Here is a 21,728-nt window from a genome sequence, read left to right as displayed (position 1 = left end):
ACATTTGTATACATCCCTGTTAGTGAGCATTTCTCCTTGAACAATGTAATCCATCCATAAACCTGACAGGTGTGGCATGTCATGAAGCTGATTAAACAGCATGATTGTTACACAGGTGCACCTTCTGCCGGGGAAAATAAAAGGCCACTGAAATGTGCAGTTTTGTCACACAATGCAATGCCACAGATGTCTCAAGTTTTGAGGGAGCGTGCAATTGGCATGCTGACTGCAGGAATGTCCAACAGAGCTGTTACCAGAGAATTTAATGTTAATCTCTCTACCATAAACCGCCTCCAATGTCGTTTTAGAAAATGTGTCAGTATGTCCAACCGGCCACACAACCGCAGCCCACCGCAGCCCACGTGTATCCACGCCAGCCCAGGACCTCCATATCCTGTTCCTTCACCTGCTGGTTTGTCTGAGGATGGGGGGGTTTGTGTCTGTAATACAGCTATTTTGTTGGGGGAAACTATTTCTGATTGGCTGGGCCTGGCTCCCAAGTGGGTGGGCCTATGCCCTCCTTGGCCCACCCATGACTGTGGCACTGCCCATTCATGTGAAATCCATAGAGTAGGGCTTAATGAATTTAGAATGTTGCATTTATATTTTTGTTCAATATATGGGAGAAGATAAAAACTAAAATATTTTAGGGGTCAGATTAAGGTGACGTTTCCTGTAGATGCTGACCCTGGGTCTGTTTTGCATTTTCCCCACTAACGGTTAAGGTTAGGGTAGGGGGATGGGAAACTGATCCTAGATCTGTACCTAGGGGTAAATTCTCCCCGGAGCAACACACTCTCACCTCTGTCTGTCAGAAAGCATGTTGTATCAGTTCAGAATACATACTGTATATTAATACCAGTTAATCATCATCTCAACCACATTTCCAACTCACTAACACACCCACTGCATTAACACACTGTGGAAAATGATCACACTGCATTATCACCAACCTTTTAACCGTTGTACCAGAGGAAAAGGCACTAGAAGGCGCTAACGTTTGGGAGTGAGTTTGGTTCATATGTGTGTGGGTGTAATAGTGTTTGTGTGAGCGATGGGTACCATTTCTCAGCTGTGAATTGCTAACGTGTGTGTGTGTGTGTGTGTGTGTGTGTGCGCGCGCACGCTAGTACACGTGTGTGTGGTCGACATGGTATCTGTGTGTGCACATACGTACAGTACCAGTCAAAAGTTTGGGCACACCTACTCATTCCAGGGTTTTTCTGTTTTTACAATTTTCTACATTGTGGAGTAATAGTGAAGATATCAAAACTATGAAATTAGTTTTTTAAACAAATTTAAAATATATTTTATATTTGAGATTCTTCAAATAGCCACCCTTTGCCTTGACAGCTTTGCAAACACTTGCCATTCTCTCAACCAGCTTCATGAGGTAGTCACATGGAATGCATTTCAATTAACAGGTGTGCCTTCTCAAAAGTTAATTTGTGGAATTTCTTTCCTTAATGCGTTTGAGCCAATCAGTTGTGTTGTGACGAGGTAGGGGTGGTGTACAGAAAACAGCCCTAATTGGTAAAAGACCAAGTCCATATTATTTGCAAGAACAGCTCAAATAAACAAAAACAACATGAAGCTCAGTCAATCCGGTAAATGTCAATTACTTTGAAAGTTTCTTCAAGTGCAGTCGCAAGAACCATCAAGCTCTCTGATGAAACTGGATCTCATTATGTCCACCACAGGAAAGGAAGATCCAGAGTTACCTCTGCTGCAGAGGATAAGTTCATTAGAGTTAACTGCACCTCAAATTGCAGCCCAAATAAATGCTTCACAGAGTTCAAGTAACACGCATTTCAACATCAACTGTTCAGAGGAGTTTACGTGAATCAGGCCTTCATGGTCGAATTGCTGCAAAGAAACCACTACTAAAGGACACCAATAAGAAAAAGACTTGCTTGGGCCAAGAAATACGAGTAATGGACACAAGACCGGTGGAAATCGGTCCTTTGGTCTGATGATTCCAAATTTTAGATTTTTGGTTCCAACTGCCGTGTCTTTGTGAGACGCAGAGCAGGTGAACTGGTGGTCTCTGCTTGTGTAGTTCCCATCGTGAAGCATGGAGGACGAGGTGTGATGGCGTGGGGGCACTTTGCAGGTGACACTGTCAGTGATTTATTTAGAATTCAAGGCACACTTAACCAGCATGGCTACGACAGCATTCTGCAGGGATACGCCATCCCATCTGGTTTACTCCTAGAGGGACTATCCTTTGTTTTTCAATAGGACAATGACCCAAGACACCTCCAGGCTGTGTAAGGGCTATTTGACCAAGAAGGAAAGAGATGGAGTGCTGCATCAGATGACCTGGCCCTCACAATCACATGACCTCAACCCAATTGAGATGGTTTGGGATGAGTTGGACCACCGAGTGGAAGAATTCCAAATGTTGGAAGACCTTCAAGACTGTTGGAAAAGCATTCCAGGTGAAGCTGGTTGATGGATTGTCAAGTGTGCAAATTAATAAAAATTAAAAACATATATTTAACCTTTATTTAACTAGGCAAGTCAGACCAAATTCTTATTGACAATGACGACCTACCCTGTGCGCCGCCCTATGGGACTCCCAATCACGGCCGGTTGTCATACAGCCTGGATTCGAACCAGGACTGTAGTGACGCCTTTTGCACTGAGATGCAGTGCCTTAGACCGGGAGGTGACCAAGAAACCAATAGTCACTCTGACAGAGTTCCTCTGTGGAACCTTCCAGAAGGACAACCATCTCTGTAGCACTCCACCAATCAGGCCTTTATGGTAGGGTGGCCAGACAGAAGCCACTCCTCAGTAAAGGGCACTTTGAGTTTGCCAAAAGGCACCTAAAGGACTCTCAGTCCATGAGAAACAAGATTCTCTTGTCTGATGAAACCAAGATTGAGATATTTGGCCTGAATGCGTCAAGAGGAAACCTGGCACCATCCCTACAGTGAAGCATGGTGGTGGCAGCATCATGCTGTGGGGATGTTTTTTTGATCGGCAGGGACTGGGTGTTACGTTCCCCAGTTTCTGTATTTTGTGTATTTGAGTGTGTGTTTCAGGAGATGGCTTCCTGAAATTCCCCAAGCAGCTGATTGGTCGACTCCACGGCTAATTGGAGCTGACCCTGCCTCGTCAAGTTATAGCTGTAACCCATTAGACTCCTTCTCCAGTTATAAAAGCCAGTGTTCTGTTGTTTAGGAGAGAGATCATTGCTGGGAGGTCATTGCGGAAAGATGATTGCTGAGAGATGATCGCTGAGAGAGGAGGCTGATGGTCATAACATATGTTGGTTGTTTCTCAGGCAGTTGGTATGTACTATGTTAGTTGTAGATGGGAGCAGCTTTGGTATGTTCTGTGTGAGTTTGTTGCTCAGTCAGAGCCTATTTGATGTCCTGTGTTTCTCAGTGTGTTTGTGAAATTGTTAATAATATTCTGTTTCATTTGTTCCCAGGGGGTAAGGGGAAGGCACCTAGGGAGTGCTTAGGCAAGAGGCCCGCGGGCATACATATACCCATAGTATATTCACACTCTAGGCACACTAGGAAAGACCTGGGCGGACCACCCTCTGTGTCTTGGTTAGTGCACCAGGTGGTGCTAAGTTAGGTAAGAGGTGGGTAGACAGGTAAGGTAAGAGAGGGGGCTTTGATATTTACTTTCTTTGCTTTGGTTCCATCCAGACCCTTTTCCCCATATTACCGTGTGAAGGAATACATTCCTAGTAAACTGTAACTTCTCTGCTTTTTGTCAACCTTACTTGCACCTACAGTCCCATACTTCTTTCACTTCACGGCGAGTTGCGTTGTAGCAGGGTGTTGCGTTCCCTCTTCACAGAGGCGTACATAACATAATGGGGGCTCATCCGGGATCATTCCATTAAACCCACCGGACCCTGCTGCACTGAGCACTCTGTGGTTAGTGATTGAGGTGTGATGGTGGGTTGTGAGTTTGGATGACTTGTTTAGTTTTTGTGTGTCCAGTAGATTGCTGTGTACAAGGCTGCCTCAGCCATCTCCAAGTTCTTTGAAGCGCCCTCTATTGATTGTTTGGTGAGGTTTCATAAAGTAGACCTTTTAGCTGTATCTGCCCATTATGGATTCGTTATCCCTGAGAAAGCCCTAAAGGCTGAGCTTTTGGTGCTAGTCGGGGAGGGTTTAGTGAGAGAACGAATTATCTCGTTGCGAGGAGAGGGGTAGACCTTCCGATGCCAAGTCGGAGGACAGGACGGAGGAAGGGGTTGCTCGTACCCCCTTTACCTTGCCCCGATTTGACCCTTTATCTTCTGCTTCAGGTTGTTCAGATGGGACCGCTAGGCTGAAGGTGAGGCTGGCTCGGTTAGAAATGGAGCAAAAAAATAAAGAGAGACCGATGCAGTTTGAACTTGAAATTAGGGAAATAGAAGCCGACAAGGAGGTGAGGATCCGACAACTGGAGCTAGACGCTGGCTCCAGTGCGACTCCACAAGCTGCTCATCATCAAGCCCACTTCGATGTGAGTAAAAATATTGCCCTCCATTTCGAGAGTCGAAAGTTGATTCCTATTTCTCTGCGTTTGAGCGTGTGGCAGTTGCGCTGCATTGCCCACTCGAGGTTTGACCGCTCTTGTTACAATGTAAATTGTCTGGGAAAGCCCAGGAAGTAGTAGCTGCTCTCTCCCTGGAAGACAGTTTACACTACGATATGAGTTGGTGCCTGAAGCTTATTGACAGCGCTTCAGGAGCCACAAGACTAGTCAGGATTGAGGGAAAGATGCAGAACAGAGCAAAGTACAGAGAGATCCTTGATGAAAACCTCAGACTGGGGGCGAAGGTTCACCTTCCATCAGGACAATGACCCTAAGCACACAGCCAAAACAATGCAGGAGTGGCTTTCGGACAAGTCTGAATGTCCTTGAGTGGCCCAGCCAGAGCTCGGACTTCAACCCGATCAAACGTCTCTGGAGAGACCTGAACATAGCTGTTCAGCGACCCTCCCCATCCAACCTCACAGAGCTTGAGAGGATTAGCAGAGAAGAATGGGAGAAACTTCCCAAATGCAGGTGTGCCAAACTTGTAGCGTCATAACCAAGGAGACTCAAGGCTGTAATCGCTGCCAAATGTGCTTCAACAAAGTACTGATTAAAAGGTCTGAATACTTATTTAAATGTGATTTCATTTAAAAAACTATTTTTTTTACATTTGCTAAAATTTCTAAACCTGTTTTTGCATTGCCATTAAGGGGTATTGTGTGTAGATTGAGAGAAGGGAAAAATTATTTAATCGATTTTAGAATAAGGCTGTAACATAACAAACTGTGGAAAAACTCAAGGAGTCTGAATATTTTCCGAATGCTAACAACCCAACGCCCAGCCGTGGATGCATCATTTATCAGTAGACTGTACTGTAGCGTCTGTCAGCATGGGGGTTTAGGGTCTGCAGAGCCTCAAGCTTTGCCCGAAGCAAACATTTAATGTACGCTGTTTAGAATCATTAAGGAGATGGTGTCATTTTGAAGAGAGAGGTAACAAACAACCTCTAAATTGTCAAACGCCTGTTCTCTTTGCTACCGAACGGCAAGCAGTACTAGTGCACCAAGTCTGGAACCAACAGGACCCTGAATAGCTTCAACCCCCAAGACATAAAACTGCTAAACAAGACTGCTACATAGCTAATCAAATGGCTACCCAGACTACCTGCATTGACCCTTTTTTTGCACCAACTCTCTTGTGCTGACTCTGCGCACACACTGGATCCAACCCACACACTCGCACATACTTACACTGAAACCCCAACACACACTACATACACACAGAACGCACACACACACACGTACACTGACGCCACACATACACACTCACACACATTCACATGTACCACATATGCTGCTACTACTGTCTATTATCTACCATGTTTGCCTAGTCACTTTACCCCTACCTACCGTGGCAAGAACAAGTATGTGAACCCTTTGGAATTACCTGGATTTCTGCATAAATTGGTCATTAAATGTTATCTGATCTTCATCTATGTCAACACAATAGACAAACGTAGTCTGCTCAAACTAATAACACACACGCAATTATGTTTTCATGTCTTTTGTTGAACACACTGTGTAAACATTCACAGTGCAGGGTGGAACAAATATGTGAAACCTTGGATTTAATAACTGGTTGACCCTCTGGCAGCAATAACCTCATCCAAATGGTTTCTATAGTTGCGGATCAGACCTGCACAACGGTCAGAAGGAATTTTGGACCATTCCTCTTTACAAAACTGTTTCAGTTCAGCAATTTTCTTGGCTTGTCTGGTGTGAACCACTCTCTCTTGGTCATGCCACAGCATCTCAATCGGGGTTGAGGTCAGGACTCTGACTGGGTGACTCCAGAAGGTGTATTTTCTTCTGTTGAAGCCATTCTGTTGTTGATTTACTTCTGTGCCTTAGATCGTTGTCCGATTTCATCACTCAACTTCTGTTGAGCTTCAATTGGGCGTACAGGTAGCCTTATATTCTCCAGCATAATGTCTTGGAAAAACTTTGGAATTCATTTTTCCGTCAATGATAGCAATTAGTCCAGGCCCTGAGGCAGCAAAACGGTCCCAAACCATGATGCTCCCTACACCATACTTTACAGCAAGGATGAGGTGTTGATGTTGGTGTGCTGTGCCTTTTTTCCCCCTCCCCATTCCCTTCCAAACAACTCAACTTTAGTTTCATCTGTCCACAGAATAATTTGGAACATCCAGGTGCTCTTTCATGAACTAAAGATGTGCAGCAATGTTTTTTTTGGGACAGCAGTGGCTTCTTCCGTGGTGTCCTCCCATGAGCACCATTCTTGTTTAGTGTTTTACATATCATAAACTTGTCAACAGAGATGTTAGCATGTTCCAGAGGTTTCTGTAAGTCTTTAGTTGACACTAGGATTCTTCTTAACCTTACTGAGCATTCTGCGTTGTGCTCTTGCAGTCATCTTTGCAGGACGGCCACTCCTAGGGAGAGTAGCAACAGTGCTGAACTTTCTCCATTTATAGACAATTTGTATAACCGTGGACGGATAATTTTGTAACCCTTTCCAGCTTTATGCAAGTCAACAATTCTTAATCTTAGGTCTTCTGAGATCACTTTTGTTCGAGGCATGGTTCACATCAGGCAATGCTTCTTGTGAATAGCAAACTCAAATCCAGGTCAGCTGACTTCTGACTCCATGTAGTTTTTGGAGAAGTCATTAGCCTCGGGGTTTCACATACTTTTTCGGACCCAGACTGTGAATGTTTAAATGATGTATTCAATATAGACAAGAAAAATACAGTAACTTGTGTATTATAAGTTTAAGCACACTGTGTTTGTCTATTGTTGTGACTTGGATCAGATCAAATGTTATGACCATTTTATGTAGAATCCAGTTAATTCCAAAGGGTTCACATACGTTTTTTTGCCACTGTATATGTGCATAGCTCCTTCAATGAACTCGTATCCCTGCGCATCGGCTCGGTACTGGTACTCCCTATGTATAGCCTTGCTATTTTTACTCGTTATTGTTATTCATTATTCACTGTGTATTTATTCCTCATGTCACTATTTACTTTTTCTTTTTTTAAATCTTTATCCTAATTCTGCATGTGTGAGAAAAGGACCCGTCAATCAGTAAGCATTTCACTGTTCGTCTACACCTGTTTTGCGAAGCATATGGCAAATAAAATGTTATTTTATTTGAAAGTTAGAGGGCGATTTGTGATAGAGGGAAGGAAAGAGAGAGAGAGAGGGATGGGAAAATAATAGATTGACTGCAATGAAGGGAATGAGTCAGACATAGAGAGGGGAAAAAAGGGGAGGATAATTAGCCACAGTCTAGCAAGCTTGACAGATCAGTTAGACTCCTCTCCTCTAACTGGCCACTTAATTACTCCACCATTCTGCTCTTCTTTCCTCTTCCCTCGTTCTTTCTATTTCTCCCTCTCACTTTCCCTTTTTCCTTTTCTTTCTCTCTTTCTCCCTGCCTCTCTTTCTCCCGCTCCTCTCCGTGCTCGACTACAGCAGCATAATCTGAACGCTCCATATTCTACTGACATGTGTAATGGAAGACTAACTGGAGCTAGCAACAGCGTGACATGATCAACTTATTCTGGTTGGAATTGACTGCATGATAGTTTAGTTACACCACATGGTCCTGTGTTCCAACCACACACACATTGACAGACTTACAACACACATCTGCTTGCGAAACGCACCCATTCATTGATTCATTCATGCATATGGACACACAGCTTTGCCGACACACACTCAAACCCGCTCAGTGGTTTTGCTGCGAAGCCTTTTTGTAACCTAGCAACACTCCAGTCTAGAATCCAATGCTGCTGAATTATTGTGTGTGTGTGTGTGTGTGTGTGTGTGTGTTTTGATGTGCACATGCTCAGTAGTGATGCGTCCTCCTCCCCCCTCACCTGTCAGAGGAGGAGCAAGTTGACTCTGGAGTGTCTACATAATTTAGTGCCCGGAAATGTTTTTATTAGGACTTCGATGGCAGGTGCGTCCATGGATGGGTGTCACATTTGATTACAGCGACACTAGGGGCGGACCTGTGGAGAAAAACGCTTGTCAAATATTATTAGAGAAAAGGTCATCTAGTCTCTCCACAAACCAGGGAAAGGGAGGAGAGGGAGGAAAGAGGGAGGAAAGAGGGAACAAAAAATAGTCACCTGAGGAGTTTCTTATAAAGCCATGTATTGTATTTCAATGTAGTTAAATAAAAAATATGAACGTCGGAATACAGAATGTACAGTTGAAGTCAGAAGTTTACATACACTTAGGTTGGAGTCAATAAACTCGTTTTTCAACCACTCCACAAATTTCTTGTTAGCAAACTATAGTTTTGGCAAGTCGGTTAGGACATCTACTTTGTGCATGACACAAGTCATTTCTCCAACAATTGTTTACAGACAGATTATTATTTATCCCAGTGGGTCAGAAGTTTACATACACTAAGTTGACTGTGCCTTTAAACAGCTTAAAACATTCCAGAAAATTATGTCATGGCTTTAGAAGCTTCTGATAAGCTAATTGACATAATTTGAGTCAGTTGGAGGTGTACCTGTCGATGTATTTCAAGGCCTACCTTCAAACTCAATGCCTCTTTGCTTGACAATATGGGAAAATCAAAAGAAATCAGCCAAGACTTCAGAAAAACACTTGTAGACCTCCACTAGTCTGGTTCATACTTGGGAGCAATTTCCAAGCGCCTGAAGAAACCACGTTCATCTGTACAAACATAGTACGCAAGTATAAACACTTTGGGACCAAGCAGCCGTCATACCGCTCAGGAAGGAGACGCGTTTTGTCTCCTCAAGATGAACGTACTTTGGTGTGAAGTGCAAATCAATCCCAGAACAACAGCAAAGGACCTTGTGAAGATGCTGGAGGAAACAGGTACAAAAGTATCTATAGCCACAGTAAAACGAGTCCTATATTGACATAACCAGAAAGGCCGCTCTGCAAGGGAGAAGCCACTGCTCCAAAACCGCCATAAAAAAGCCAGACTATGGTTTGCTGCTGGAGGGACTGGTGCACTTCACAAAATAGATGGCATCACGAGGAAGGGAAATTGTGGATTTATTGAAGCAACATCTCAAGACGTTAAAGCTTGGTCGCAAATGGGTCTTCCAAATGGACAATGACCCCAAGCATACTTCCAAAGATGTGGCAAAATGGCTTAAGGTCAAGGCATTAGAGTGGCCATCACAAGGCCCTGACCTCAATCCCATGGTAAATTAGTGGGCAGAATTGAAAAATCGTGTGTGAGCAAGGAGGCCTACAAACCTGACTCAGTTACACCAGCTCTGTCAGGAGGAATGGGACAACATTTTGTGGAAGGCTACCGAAAAGATTTGACCCAAGTTAAACAATTTAAAGGCTATGCTACCATATGCCAATTGAGTGCATGTAAACTTCTGACCCACTGGGAATGTGATGACAGAAATGAAAGCTGAAATAATTCACTCTACTATTATTCTGACATTTCACATTCTTAAAATAAAGTGGTGATCCTAACTGACCTAAGACAGGAACATTTTGACTAGGATTAAATGTCAGGAATTGTGAAAAACTGAGTTTAAATGTATTTGGCTAAGGTGTATTTTAACATCCAACTTCAACTGTTTATAGACCTAATCCTAGACACTAGTCCATCTGCAACCTATAAGGACAGTATGCACTAGTGGATTCAGTAGGAAAGACGGGGAGATGGTGTGGTTGGAGTTCTCCAGAACTATGCTGACCGACTCGTTGCACATTGCCCTCTCAGCCACCATAATTGCAACGTTCCTCAACGGATGATCAATACAGCACCAATTCGGTTTACTTAAACTTTCCTTCGTTCTGTACTGTCTTCTCTTTGATGTGGCCAGTCAGAGACAGTCCGAGTCCCGGTGGCCCCAGTTCAATGGCCAAGTCTCCCTAATTAGCCCTCCTGAGGTTGGACACATACACACACAGGTTTGACAAACATCCCTGAGACCAAAGGGAATGGAAGGTTCTGAAAGTTCTGGCTCCCACGTCCCTCCCCCTGGATAAGAGGAAAAATAAATATCTTTACCCTTTACTGAACTTTCCACTGGTGCTCTGGGCTCCCTGGTGTCTGCGTGGCAAACGAGGGGAAATTAGCTTCTGATGACAACCTGGTTTCGATGCACACACACACACACACACGTGCCTGCATAGACATGGTGCATTTGGGTGTACCTGACCTCAAAGGCCAGCTGAATCACCAATTCTCTAATCTTAGTATTTCTGCCTAAAGTGTATGCTTAATGGAGGAGTTATAACCTCCCACATTATTCTGAAATGTTTGTATTCTGTTAAACAGTTGACTGAAGTAAAGAACCCTCTGCCCAGTTCTCACTAGGGTTAAATATTATCCCGGGATTTGACAGTTGTTCCATCCTGAGAATAAATCACTTTTCTCCCAGATAACCTGGTATTTCCCGCCAAAACTGGAATTGTCCTTCTATTGTAAAGCATATGAATAGGCCGATGTCCAGATTTGATCAGAGCTTTGATCGAAATTCAAGCCTGACGCTCCCTGAGCCTTATGAGCCCTACATTAGACATTTAATGAGGCCTTTAATGAGGCCAAGCCCAAATGATTGTGCCATTATCCAATACATATATTATATATGGCTACTGCACATTACACACAACAGGAAAAACCTAAAAGCCCATAGATGGAGCAAGCTATATGTTCTCTTGGGTAAACATTTTTTATTAGGTCCAGGAGTCTCTCTCTCTCTCGCTATATATATATATATATATATATATATATATTGTGCCAATCTAGAACAGGATTATTTATTGTGGATGCAATTTCAATGCAGTTGATGGAGAGAGAAAGACTGTGAGTGCTCACGCGTGCACTGATATTCAAGCTGCAATAAAAAAATATGTTTTTTGTAAATATCATCTTTACAATTAATAAATAAGGTGACCCCGAAAGCCATATAGAGATGGGTAAATCAGACACACATTCTGTCTTTATATTACTGCATAGACCATGCTGCAGAAAATGCAGGCCTACCTGTCACAAAAAAAAGTAAGTTACCATGATGAGATGATTGTGAACTGCGCTCCATACTGAGATGGGCTGTCTGTCCTCACCCTGAGCGTTGTTGATTCATCATGCAGAGGCCATGGAGAAGCCAGATTTACAGTTCCATTTCACACCATGTGTTCATATAAATAATTTATTATAATTTACCCGTACCTCGCAGTTATTTGTCCTGTGAAAAGGGAGTGGTTTTGGGTGGCAAATCCCGGTTAATCTCGGTAGCTGGGTTCTCGCCATTCAACCATAGTGCCCACTATCTTCTCTCTCTCCCCCTTGATACTTCAAAGTACTTTCAGTAGCAGCTCCTATAGGTGCACTGAATTGTTAGGAATTGAAATCTGGTTAAGGTATGGAGAAATGCTGGATGCAAGAGCAATATATTTAAGTGTTTTATTTATTTAATTATTTTTTACCCCTTTATCTCCCCAATTTCGTGGTATCCAATTGTCTTAGTAGCTACTATCTTGTCTCATCGCTACAACTCCCGTACGGACTCGGGAGAGACGAAGGTTGAAAGTCATGCGTCCTCCAATACACAACCCAACCAAGCCGCACTGCTTCTTACCACAGTGCGCATCCAACCCGGAAGCCAGCCGCACCGATGTGCCAAAGGAAACACCGTGCACCTGGCAATCTTGGTTAGCGCACACTGCGCCCGGCCCGCCACAGGGGTTACTGGTGCGTGATGAGACAAGGACATCCCTATCGGCCAATCCCTCCCTAACCTGGACGACACTCGGCCAAATGTTCGTCGCCCGGTTGTGTTTCAGGAGGCTGAAGAAATTTGGCTTGTCACCAAAAGCACTCACAAACTTCTACAGATGCACAATCGAGAGCATCCTGTCGGGCTGTATCACCGCCTGGTATGGCAACTGCTCCGCCCACAACCGTAAGGCTCTCCAGAGAGTAGTGAGGTCTGCACAACGCATCATCGGGGGCAAACTACCTACCCTCCAGGACACCTACACCACCCGATGTCACAGGAAGGCCATAAAGATCATCAAGGACAACAACCACCCGAGCCACTGCCTGTTCACCCCGCTATCATCCAGAAGGCGAGGTCAATATGGGTGCATCAAAGCAGGGACCGAGAGACTGAAAAACAGCTTCTATCTCAAGGCCATCAGACTGTTAAACAGCCACCGCTAACATTGAGTGGCTGCTGCCAACACACTGACTCAACTCCAGCCACTTTAATAATGGGAATTGATGGAAATTGATGTAAAATATATCACTAGCCACTTTAAACAATGCTACTTAATATAATGTTTACATACCCTACATTATTCATCGTATATGTATTTACTGTACTCTATATCATCTACTGCATCTTTATGTGGTCAGTGGTCAGAGCGTTGGACTAGTAACCGGAAGGTTACAAGGTACAAATATGTCGATCTGCCCCTGAACAGGCAGTTAAACCCACTGTTCCTAGGCCGTCATTGAAAATAAGAATTTGTTCTTAACTGACTTGCCTAGTTAAAGGTAAAAAAAAAAATTAAAAATGTAATACATGTATCACTAGCCACTTTAAACCACGGCACTTTGTTTACATACCCTACATTACTCATCTCATATGTATATACTGTACTCAATACCATCTACTGCATCTTGCCTATGCCGTTCTGTACCATCACTCATTCATATCTTTATGTACATATTCTTTATCCCTTTACACTTGTGTGTATAAGGTGGTAGTTTTGGAATTGTTAGGTTAGATTACTCGTTGGTTATTACTGCATTGTCGGAACTAGAAGCACAAGAATTTCGCTACACTCGCATTAACATCTGCTAACCATGTGTATGTGACAAATACATTTGATTTGATTTGTACTCGGTAGGCCAAGCTTTGAAAAACTACAAACCTCAATGTCCCACTTCCTGGTTGGATTTTTTCTCATGTTTTCGCCTGCCATATGAGTTCTGTTATACTCAAACATCATTCAAACATTTTAGAAACTTCAGAGTGTTTTCTATCCAATACTAGTAATAATATGCATATATTAGCATCTGGGACAGAGTAGAAGGCAGTTCAACCTGGGCATGCTATTCATCCAAAAGTGAAAATGCTGCCCCCTATCCCAAAAAGGTTAACATTTAGTCATTTAGTAGGTATGTGCTGAACCTTCACATGGACTGTGTCCAAAATGGCACCACCCTAGTCCCTAAAAGAAGTGCTCTTCATAATGCAGGGCTGCTCAACCCTGGAGAGCTACCCTCATGTAGGTTTTCGCTCTATCCCCAGTTGCAACTAACATGAGCTTATCAACCAGTTAATTGTTAGAATCAGGTGTCTGAGATTAGGTTGGAGCAATAATTAGAATAATTAGATTTTTTTTTTTTTCATTACGAGAGACGACATGCATGCTCAATCAAGATGGCAGCCCTAATGATGGTCCGAAGACCGCATGAATGAGTTTTTGAAAATGTCTTTATTTCTCTGCCCTGAATGTCCCTGCTCAGCTGCTGTAGCTACTGGGGTAGAAGGGGGATGGATGGAGGGGGGGGAGTTGAGTTGGTGATGGATGAAAGGATTGGTCCATATTTTAAACAGTGAAGTCCTCAATTTCAAAACAAATGACATCAACCATGCTACGTGAAGACCAAGGGTTAGTCTTCACGTATTCTTTTAGGACCGTGTTCTAATTTGGCCCTATTGTAAATTGCGCTTTTAAATCAATGGAAGAATTAGGCGAGAACTTGAGTTATGCGCCTAAATTTCAAGTTGGTATTAGTCCCTGAGTGGCGGTAGCTGCAGGGTATTGCATTGTGTGTGTGTGTGTGTGTGTGTGTGTGTGTCTGTGTCTGTTTTTGATTGTGTGGCAGGTGAGGGACTGCAGCTCTGTCTGTCAGTCTGTTCCTCTGTGTATTCGGCTGGGTTGGGTAGAGAGAAGACTCTGCATATCAATGGATGTCTGCCTCAGTCTGTCCCCATTGACAGGAGGTAGGACGATTTAGAGCAACGCATACACATCCTCTTGTCAGCGCACCACCAGAGCACCAGCCAGGCCTGCTAATTAAGGCCATGGTCATTAAAGGAACTTCTAGCATTTATGCCTGTGCTGGTTCCCCTCTAATGAAGCTCTCACTTCTGCCCCAGAATCAATACCTGCCTTGGGTCACATCATTAGTATGAGTGGGAGAGGTTGGGAGTCTAGTTTGTTTGTGGGTATGTGTGTGTGTGGGTGTGTATGCATAAATTTGTATATTTGTGTGTGTGTGTGGGTTACCAAACTTGGTGAACTCCTGCTCTTTCTCTCGCTCGCTCTCTCATCTTATATTGGTCTGTCGTCTCTTTCCGTGTAACCAGAGTGCATTCTACATATATGGTTCCTGTGTTGTATGGTTCCTGTATCTTCCTCTGATTTTAGTGGAGCTCTCTCTCTCTCTCTCTCTCTCTCTCTCTCTCTATTTCTCTTGCTCTCAGTGAGCGTGACCAGAAGCTCAGGAGAGAGCTCCAGCAGGCCCGTGCTGCGCCCGCTTACGAAGAGCTAGGGGTCAGCTGCCGCAGAGCCCTCGACTACGACCCACCACGAGTGAGTGTGGGGGCGTGCGTGTGCACGCGCATGTGTGCTCGGGCACATTATGCATCTGTGTGGGTGCTTGAATGTATGAGTGTGGACATGAATGTGTGTGTGTCCTCACTTGGAGTCCTCTGGCTCGCTCCTGCTGTGCCTACGCAGATCACAGCGACTAGATTAACCACCACAAGTGGTTTACGCGCATCATCTCAGCAGAACATGGAGATTAACTCCATGATAATCCATACTTCGAGTCCCTGCCCACTGCCTAGAGATATCAAGTGTCTATCTGCTCGCTTCCCAAATGGCACTCTATTCCTTAGAAAGTGCTCTTCTTTGGACCAGAGCCCGAGCTTGCGTGCCATTTGGGACAAACACACCCTGGCTCTGAGAGAAAGTAGGTCCTAAGCACTCTATATACTGAGGGTACAAAACGTCTCTTTCCATGACAAAGACTGACCAGGTGAATCCAGGTGAAAGCTGTGATCCCTTGTTGATGTCATCTGTAGATGTGGCTAGTATGTGTTAGACAGGTTTAAGCCTTGAGACAATTGAGACATGGATTGTGTATGTGTGCCATTCAGAGGGTGAGTGGGCAAGACAAAATATTTAAGTGCCTTTGAACGGGGTATGGTAATAGGTGCCAGGTGCACCGGTTTGAGGGTGTGAAGAACTGCAATGCTGCTGGGTTTTTCACACTCAACCGTTTCTCCTGTGTATCAAAATGGTCCACCACCCTAGGGACATCCAGCCAACTTGACACAACTGTGGGAAGTGTTGGAGTGAACATGGACCACCATCCCTGTGGAACGATTTCAACACATTGTAGGGTCCAAGCAGCGAAAGAATTGAGGCTGTTCTGAGGGCAAAAAGGGGGTGCATCGATCCATTTTTTTTTCTTAGAGCCTGCCTGGCTGTTTTATTTGTAGCTCTCTCTTGTTAGGATTAAGTGTTCTACAGGCGCCTCTTTCTCTCTCTCTCTTTCTCTCTCTTTAAGCAAATAACCATTAAGGTGGTGACATTTTCATATGATCTTTTTAGCGCTACTGCTCAGCCCGAAACAAACATGCTCTCTTTCACTTTCCTCTCGTGCTCACTTCTGGCTGCGTGTGTGGAACCGTCTTATGACGTTATCCAACGTTATCCAAACACTGAGACAATTAAACCATCCTCGTGCTCCCCGGTTCTGTTTGATCCGTCAAAGCACATTATTCACACGCTGAAACAGCCTAACGATGCCTCTTGGAATCGGTTGTTGTGTGTTCCTTGTTCAAACACAATTAGGAGGCAGTGAGTGTGAGGCGACTCGCCATCCTCTCATTGTTGTTGCTGTGGAAACACACACCACGTCAAACAGCACAGCTGTAGGTGCTTCCCCTGAGGCAGCTGCTTATGGAACATTATCATTTAAACAGAGACTCCAATGAAATCACAGGCAGAGACCGAAAGCATATTGAGACCTTATAGAAGCATGTAAAACCTATTTACTGTATAGCCTATGTAGAATGTGTGAGGTAAACCTTGAGAACAAAATTGAAATACTGTAAGTTAAATGGGAAGAGACAGCAGACCAATCGTCACAGTGTATACACAGAGAGAGAGAGAGAGAGAGTAAATCAAAATGTTTCAACGTTTCATTCACTCTGGCAATTGTTGCGCCCGTGTCTCCCTGCGTAGCCTATATTGTGCCCTCCTTTCAGCTGACTTCATTTGCTCTTTTCAGCAGCCTAGTTTGGTAGCCTTGAATGTTTTAAGATTTAATGACACTTGAGTATTGCGCTCCTCATACGAGGTCACACAAGGCCCATTCTTCTGTTGTGCCTCGTACCGCGCTGGGGAAAATGTTTCATTGAAAATAATATAGCGGAGCGTGTAGCAGTTCTCCATCTTTAAATATATACAGTGCCTTGCGAAAGTATTTGGCCCCCTTGAACTTTGCGACCTTTTGCCACATTTCAGGCTTCAAACATAAAGATATAAAACTGTATTTTTTTGTGAAGAATCAACAACAAGTGGGACACAATCATGAAGTGGAATGACATTAATTGTATATTTCAAACTTTTTTAACAATTCAAAAACTGAAAAATTGGGCGTGCAAAATTATTCAGCCCCTTTACTTTCAGTGCAGCAAACTCTCTCCAGAAGTTCAGTGAGGATCTCTGAATGATCCAATGTTGACCTAAATGACTAATGATGATAAATACAATCCACCTGTGTGTAATCAAGTCTCCGTATAAATGCACCTGCACTGTGATAGTCTCAGAGGTCCGTTAAAAGCGCAGAGAGCATCATGAAGAACAAGGAACACACCAGGCAGGTCCGAGATACTGTTGTGAAGAAGTTTAAAGCCGGATTTGGATACAAAAATATTTCCCAAGCTTTAAACATCCCAAGGAGCACTGTGCAAGCGATAATATTGAAATGGAAGGAGTATCAGACCACTGCAAATCTACCAAGACCTGGCCGTCCCTCTAAACTTTCAGCTCATACAAGGAGAAGACTGATCAGAGATGCAGCCAAGAGGCCCATGATCACTCTGGATGAACTGCAGAGATCTACAGCTGAGGTGGGAGACTCTGTCCATAGGACAACAATCAGTCGTATATTGCACAAATCTGGCCTTTATTGAAGAGTGGCAAGAAGAAAGCCATTTCTTAAAGATATCCATAAAAAGTGTTGTTTAAAGTTTGCCACAAGCCACCTGGGAGACACACCAAACATGTGGAAGAAGGTGCTCTGGTCAGATGAAACCAAAATTGAACTTTTTGGCAACAATGCAAAACGTTATGTTTGGCGTAAAAGCAACACAGCTGAACACACCATCCCCACTGTCAAACATGGTGGTGGCAGCATCATGGTTTGGGCCTGCTTTTCTTCAGCAGGGACAGGGAAGATGGTTAAAATTGATGGGAAGATGGAGGGAAATATACAATAAATGTCATTCCACTTCATGATTGTGTCCCACTTGTTGTTGATTCTTCACAAAAAATACAGTTTTATATCTTTATGTTTGAAGCCTGAAATGTGGCAAAAGGTCGCAAAGTTCAAGGGGGCCGAATACTTTCGCAAGGCACTGTATATATATATATATACACAGTGGGTAAAAAAGTATTTAGTCAGCCACCAATTGTGCAAGTTCTATCACTTAAAAAGATGAGAGAGGCCTGTAATTTTCATCATAGGTACACTTCAACTATGACAGACAAAATGAGGGAAAAAAATCCAGAAAATAACATTGTAGGATTTGTAATGCATTTATTTGCAAATTATGGTGGACAATAAGCATTTGGTCAATAACAAAAGTTTCTCAATACTTTGTTATATACCCTTTGTTGGCAATGACAGAGGTCAAACGTTTTCTGTAAGTATTCACAAGGTTTTCACACACTGTTGCTGGTACTTTGGCCCATTCCTCCATGCAGATCTCCTCTAGAGCATTGATGTTTTGGGGCTGTTGCTGGGCAACACGGACTTTCAACTCCCTCCAAAGATTTTCTATGGGGTTGAGATCTGGAGACTGGCTGGGCCACTCCAGGACCTTGAAATGCTTCTTACAAAGCCACTCCTTCGTTGCCCGGGCAATGTGTTTGGGATCATTGTCATGCTGAAAGACCCAGCCACGTTTCATCTTCAACGCCCTTGCTGATGGAAGGAGGTTTTCACTCCAAATCTCACGATACATGGCCCCATTCATTCTTTCCTTTACACAGATCAGTCGTCCTGGTCCCTTTGCAGAAAAACAGCCCCAAAGCATGATGTTTCCACCCCCATGCTTCACAGTAGGTATGGTGTTCTTTGGATGCAACTCAGCATTCTTTGTCCTCCAAACATGACGAGTTGAGTTTTTACCAAAAAGTTATATTTTGGTTTCATCTGACCATATGCCATTCTCCCAATCTTCTTCTGGATCATCCAAATGCTCTCTAGCAAACTTCAGACGGGCCTGGACATGTACTGGCTTAAGCAGGGGGACACGTCTGGCACTGCAGGATTTGAGTCCCTGGTGGCAGTGTGTTACTGATGGTAGGCTTTGTTACTTTGGTCCCAGCTCTCTGCAGATCATTCACTAGGTCCCCCCGTGTGGTTCTGGGATTTTTGCTCACCGCTTGTGATCATTTTGACCCCACAGGGTGAGATCTTGCGTGGAGCCCCAGATCGAGGGAGATTATCAGTGGTCTTGTATGTCTTCCATTTCCTAATAATTGCTCCCACAGTTGATTTCTTCAAACCAAGCTGCTTACCTATTGCAGATTCAGTCTTCCCAGCCTGGTGCAGGTCTACAAGTTTGTTTCTGGTGTCCTTTGACAGCTCTTTGGTCTTGGCCATAGTGGAGTTTGGAGTGTGACTGTTTGAGGTTGTGGACAGGTGTCTTTTATACTAATAACAAGTTCAAACAGGTGCCATTAATACAGGTAATGAGTGGAGGACAGAGGAGCCTCTTAAAGAAGAAGTTACAGGTCTGTGAGAGCCAGAAATCTTGATTGTTTGTAGTTGACCAAATACTTATTTTCCACCATAATTTGTAAATAAATTCATTAAAAATCCTACAATGTGATTTTCTGGATATTTTTCTCAAATTTTGTCTGTCATAGTTGAAGTGTACATGATAGTTGAAGTGTACATGATGCAAATTATACAGGCCTCTCATCTTTTTAAGTGGGAGAACTTGCACAATTGGTGGCTGACTAAATACTTTTTTGCACCACTGTACGTATATTTAGACATTTTCACAAACATACAATAACAGCAAACATAAAATACAATAAGGGTATGTTTTTCTGTGTCCTTTCTGTTGAATTGTTTTTCACTGTTGTCTTTTAATGGTAGAAAGGGAGTACACAATCCTGCTTCGTTTACTCCTCAATAAAACATATTTGAGGCATAAAATACATTCAGGGAATTTAACCAACAAGATGTTGTACCCCCTCCATCCCTATGAATATAGGTGTGTGTGTGTGATCCTTTTCTCGTCTTTTCTTGTCTGTGACTCCTGTATGCTCTCTCGTGTTCCCTCTCCTTTTCATCACGTTCCCCTTTCTCTCTACATTTATCTTGACCAGTCAGTCTCGGTACACTCAGTACAGACGTCAGTCTCGGTACACTCGGTACAGACGTCGGTCTCGGTACACTCGGTACAGACGTCGGTCTCGGTACACTCGGTACAGACGTCGGTCTCGGTACACTCGGTACAGACGTCGGTCTCGGTACACTCGGTACAGACGTCGGTCTCGGTACACTCGGAACAGACGTCGGTCTCGGTACACTCGGCACAGACGTCGGTCTCGGTACACTCGGCACAGATGTCGGTCTCGGTACACTCGGCACAGATGTCGGTCTCGGTAAACTCGGCACAGACGTCGGTCTCGGTACACTCGGCACAGACGTCGGTCTCGGTACAGACGTCGGTCTCGGTACAGACGTCGGTCTCGGTACAGACGTCGGTCTCGGTACACTCGTCGGTCTCGGTACACTCGGTGCAGACGCCGGTCTCGGTACACTCGGTGCAGGCGCCGGTCTCAGTACACTCGGTGCAGACGCCGGTCTCGGTACACTCGGTGCAGACGCCGGTCTCGGTACACTCTGTGCAGACGCCGGTCTCGGTACACTCGGTGCAGACGCCGGTCTCGGTACACTCGGTGCAGACGCCGGTCTCGGTACACTCGGTGCAGACGCCGGTCTCGGTACACTCGGTGCAGACGCCGGTCTCGGTACACTCGGTGCAGACGCCGGTCTCGGTACACTCGGTGCAGACGCCGGTCTCGGTACACTCGGTGCAGACGCCGGTCTCGGTACACTCGGTGCAGACGCCGGTCTCGGTACACTCGGTGCAGACGCCGGTCTCAGTACACTCCCACATACAGTTGAAGTCGGACGTTTACATACTTAGCTTGGAGTCATTAAAACCTGTTTTTCAACAACCCCACAGATTTCTTATTAACAAACTATTGTTTTGGCATGACACAAGTAATTTTTCCAAAAATTGTTTACAGACAGATTATTTCACTTATAATTCACCTTATCACAATTCCGGTGCGTCAGAAGTTTACATACACTAAGTTGACTGTGCCTTTAAACAGCTTGAAAAATTCCAGAAAATATGTTATGGCTTTAGAAGCTTCTGATGAGGCTAATTGACACCATTTGAGTCAGTTGGAGGTGTACCTGTGGATGTATTTCAAGGCCTACCTTCAAACTCAGTGCCTCTTTGCTTGACATCATGGGAAAATCAAAAGAAATCAGCCAAGACCTCAGAAAAAAATGTAGACCTCCTCTAGTCTGGTTCATCCTTGGGATCAATTTCCAAATTCCTGAAGGTACAACGTTCATCTGTACAGACAATAATACGCCATGGGACTGCGCAGCCAGGAAGGAGACACATTCTGTCTCCTAGAGATGAATGTACTTTGGTGTGAAAAGTGCAAATCAATCCCAGAACAACAGCAAAGGACCTTGTGAAGATGCTGGAGGAAACATGTACAAAAGTATCTATATCCACAGTAAAATGAGTCCTATATTGACATAACCTGAAAGGCCGCTCAGCAAGGAAGAAGGCACTGCTCCAAAACCGCCATAAACAACCCAGACTGCGGTTTGCAACTGCACATGAGGACAAAGATCGTTATTTTTGGAGAAATGTCCTCTGGTCTGAT

The 21,728-nt window shown here is 44.1% G+C and overlaps 1 pseudogene across 1 annotated transcript in view; it reads left to right on the top strand.

Moving 5' to 3' along the window:
- Positions 1-15,253, top strand: part of LOC110495963 (partitioning defective 3 homolog B-like) — a 194,584-nt pseudogene extending 179,331 nt beyond the window's left edge. The window contains exons 20-21 of the transcript XR_016488178.1: positions 14,984-15,124; positions 15,208-15,253. The product of XR_016488178.1 is annotated as a partitioning defective 3 homolog B-like (transcript). The remainder of the gene's footprint in view (positions 1-14,983; positions 15,125-15,207) is intronic.
- The last annotated feature ends 6,475 nt before the right edge of the window (positions 15,254-21,728 follow it).

The sequence above is a fragment of the Oncorhynchus mykiss genome, chromosome 18 (genome assembly GCF_057628025.1).
Source record: "Oncorhynchus mykiss isolate SJ-2025 chromosome 18, ASM5762802v1, whole genome shotgun sequence".
Taxonomy (NCBI): Eukaryota; Metazoa; Chordata; class Actinopteri; order Salmoniformes; family Salmonidae; genus Oncorhynchus; species Oncorhynchus mykiss.
This window is presented reverse-complemented; position numbering and strand designations above follow the sequence as displayed.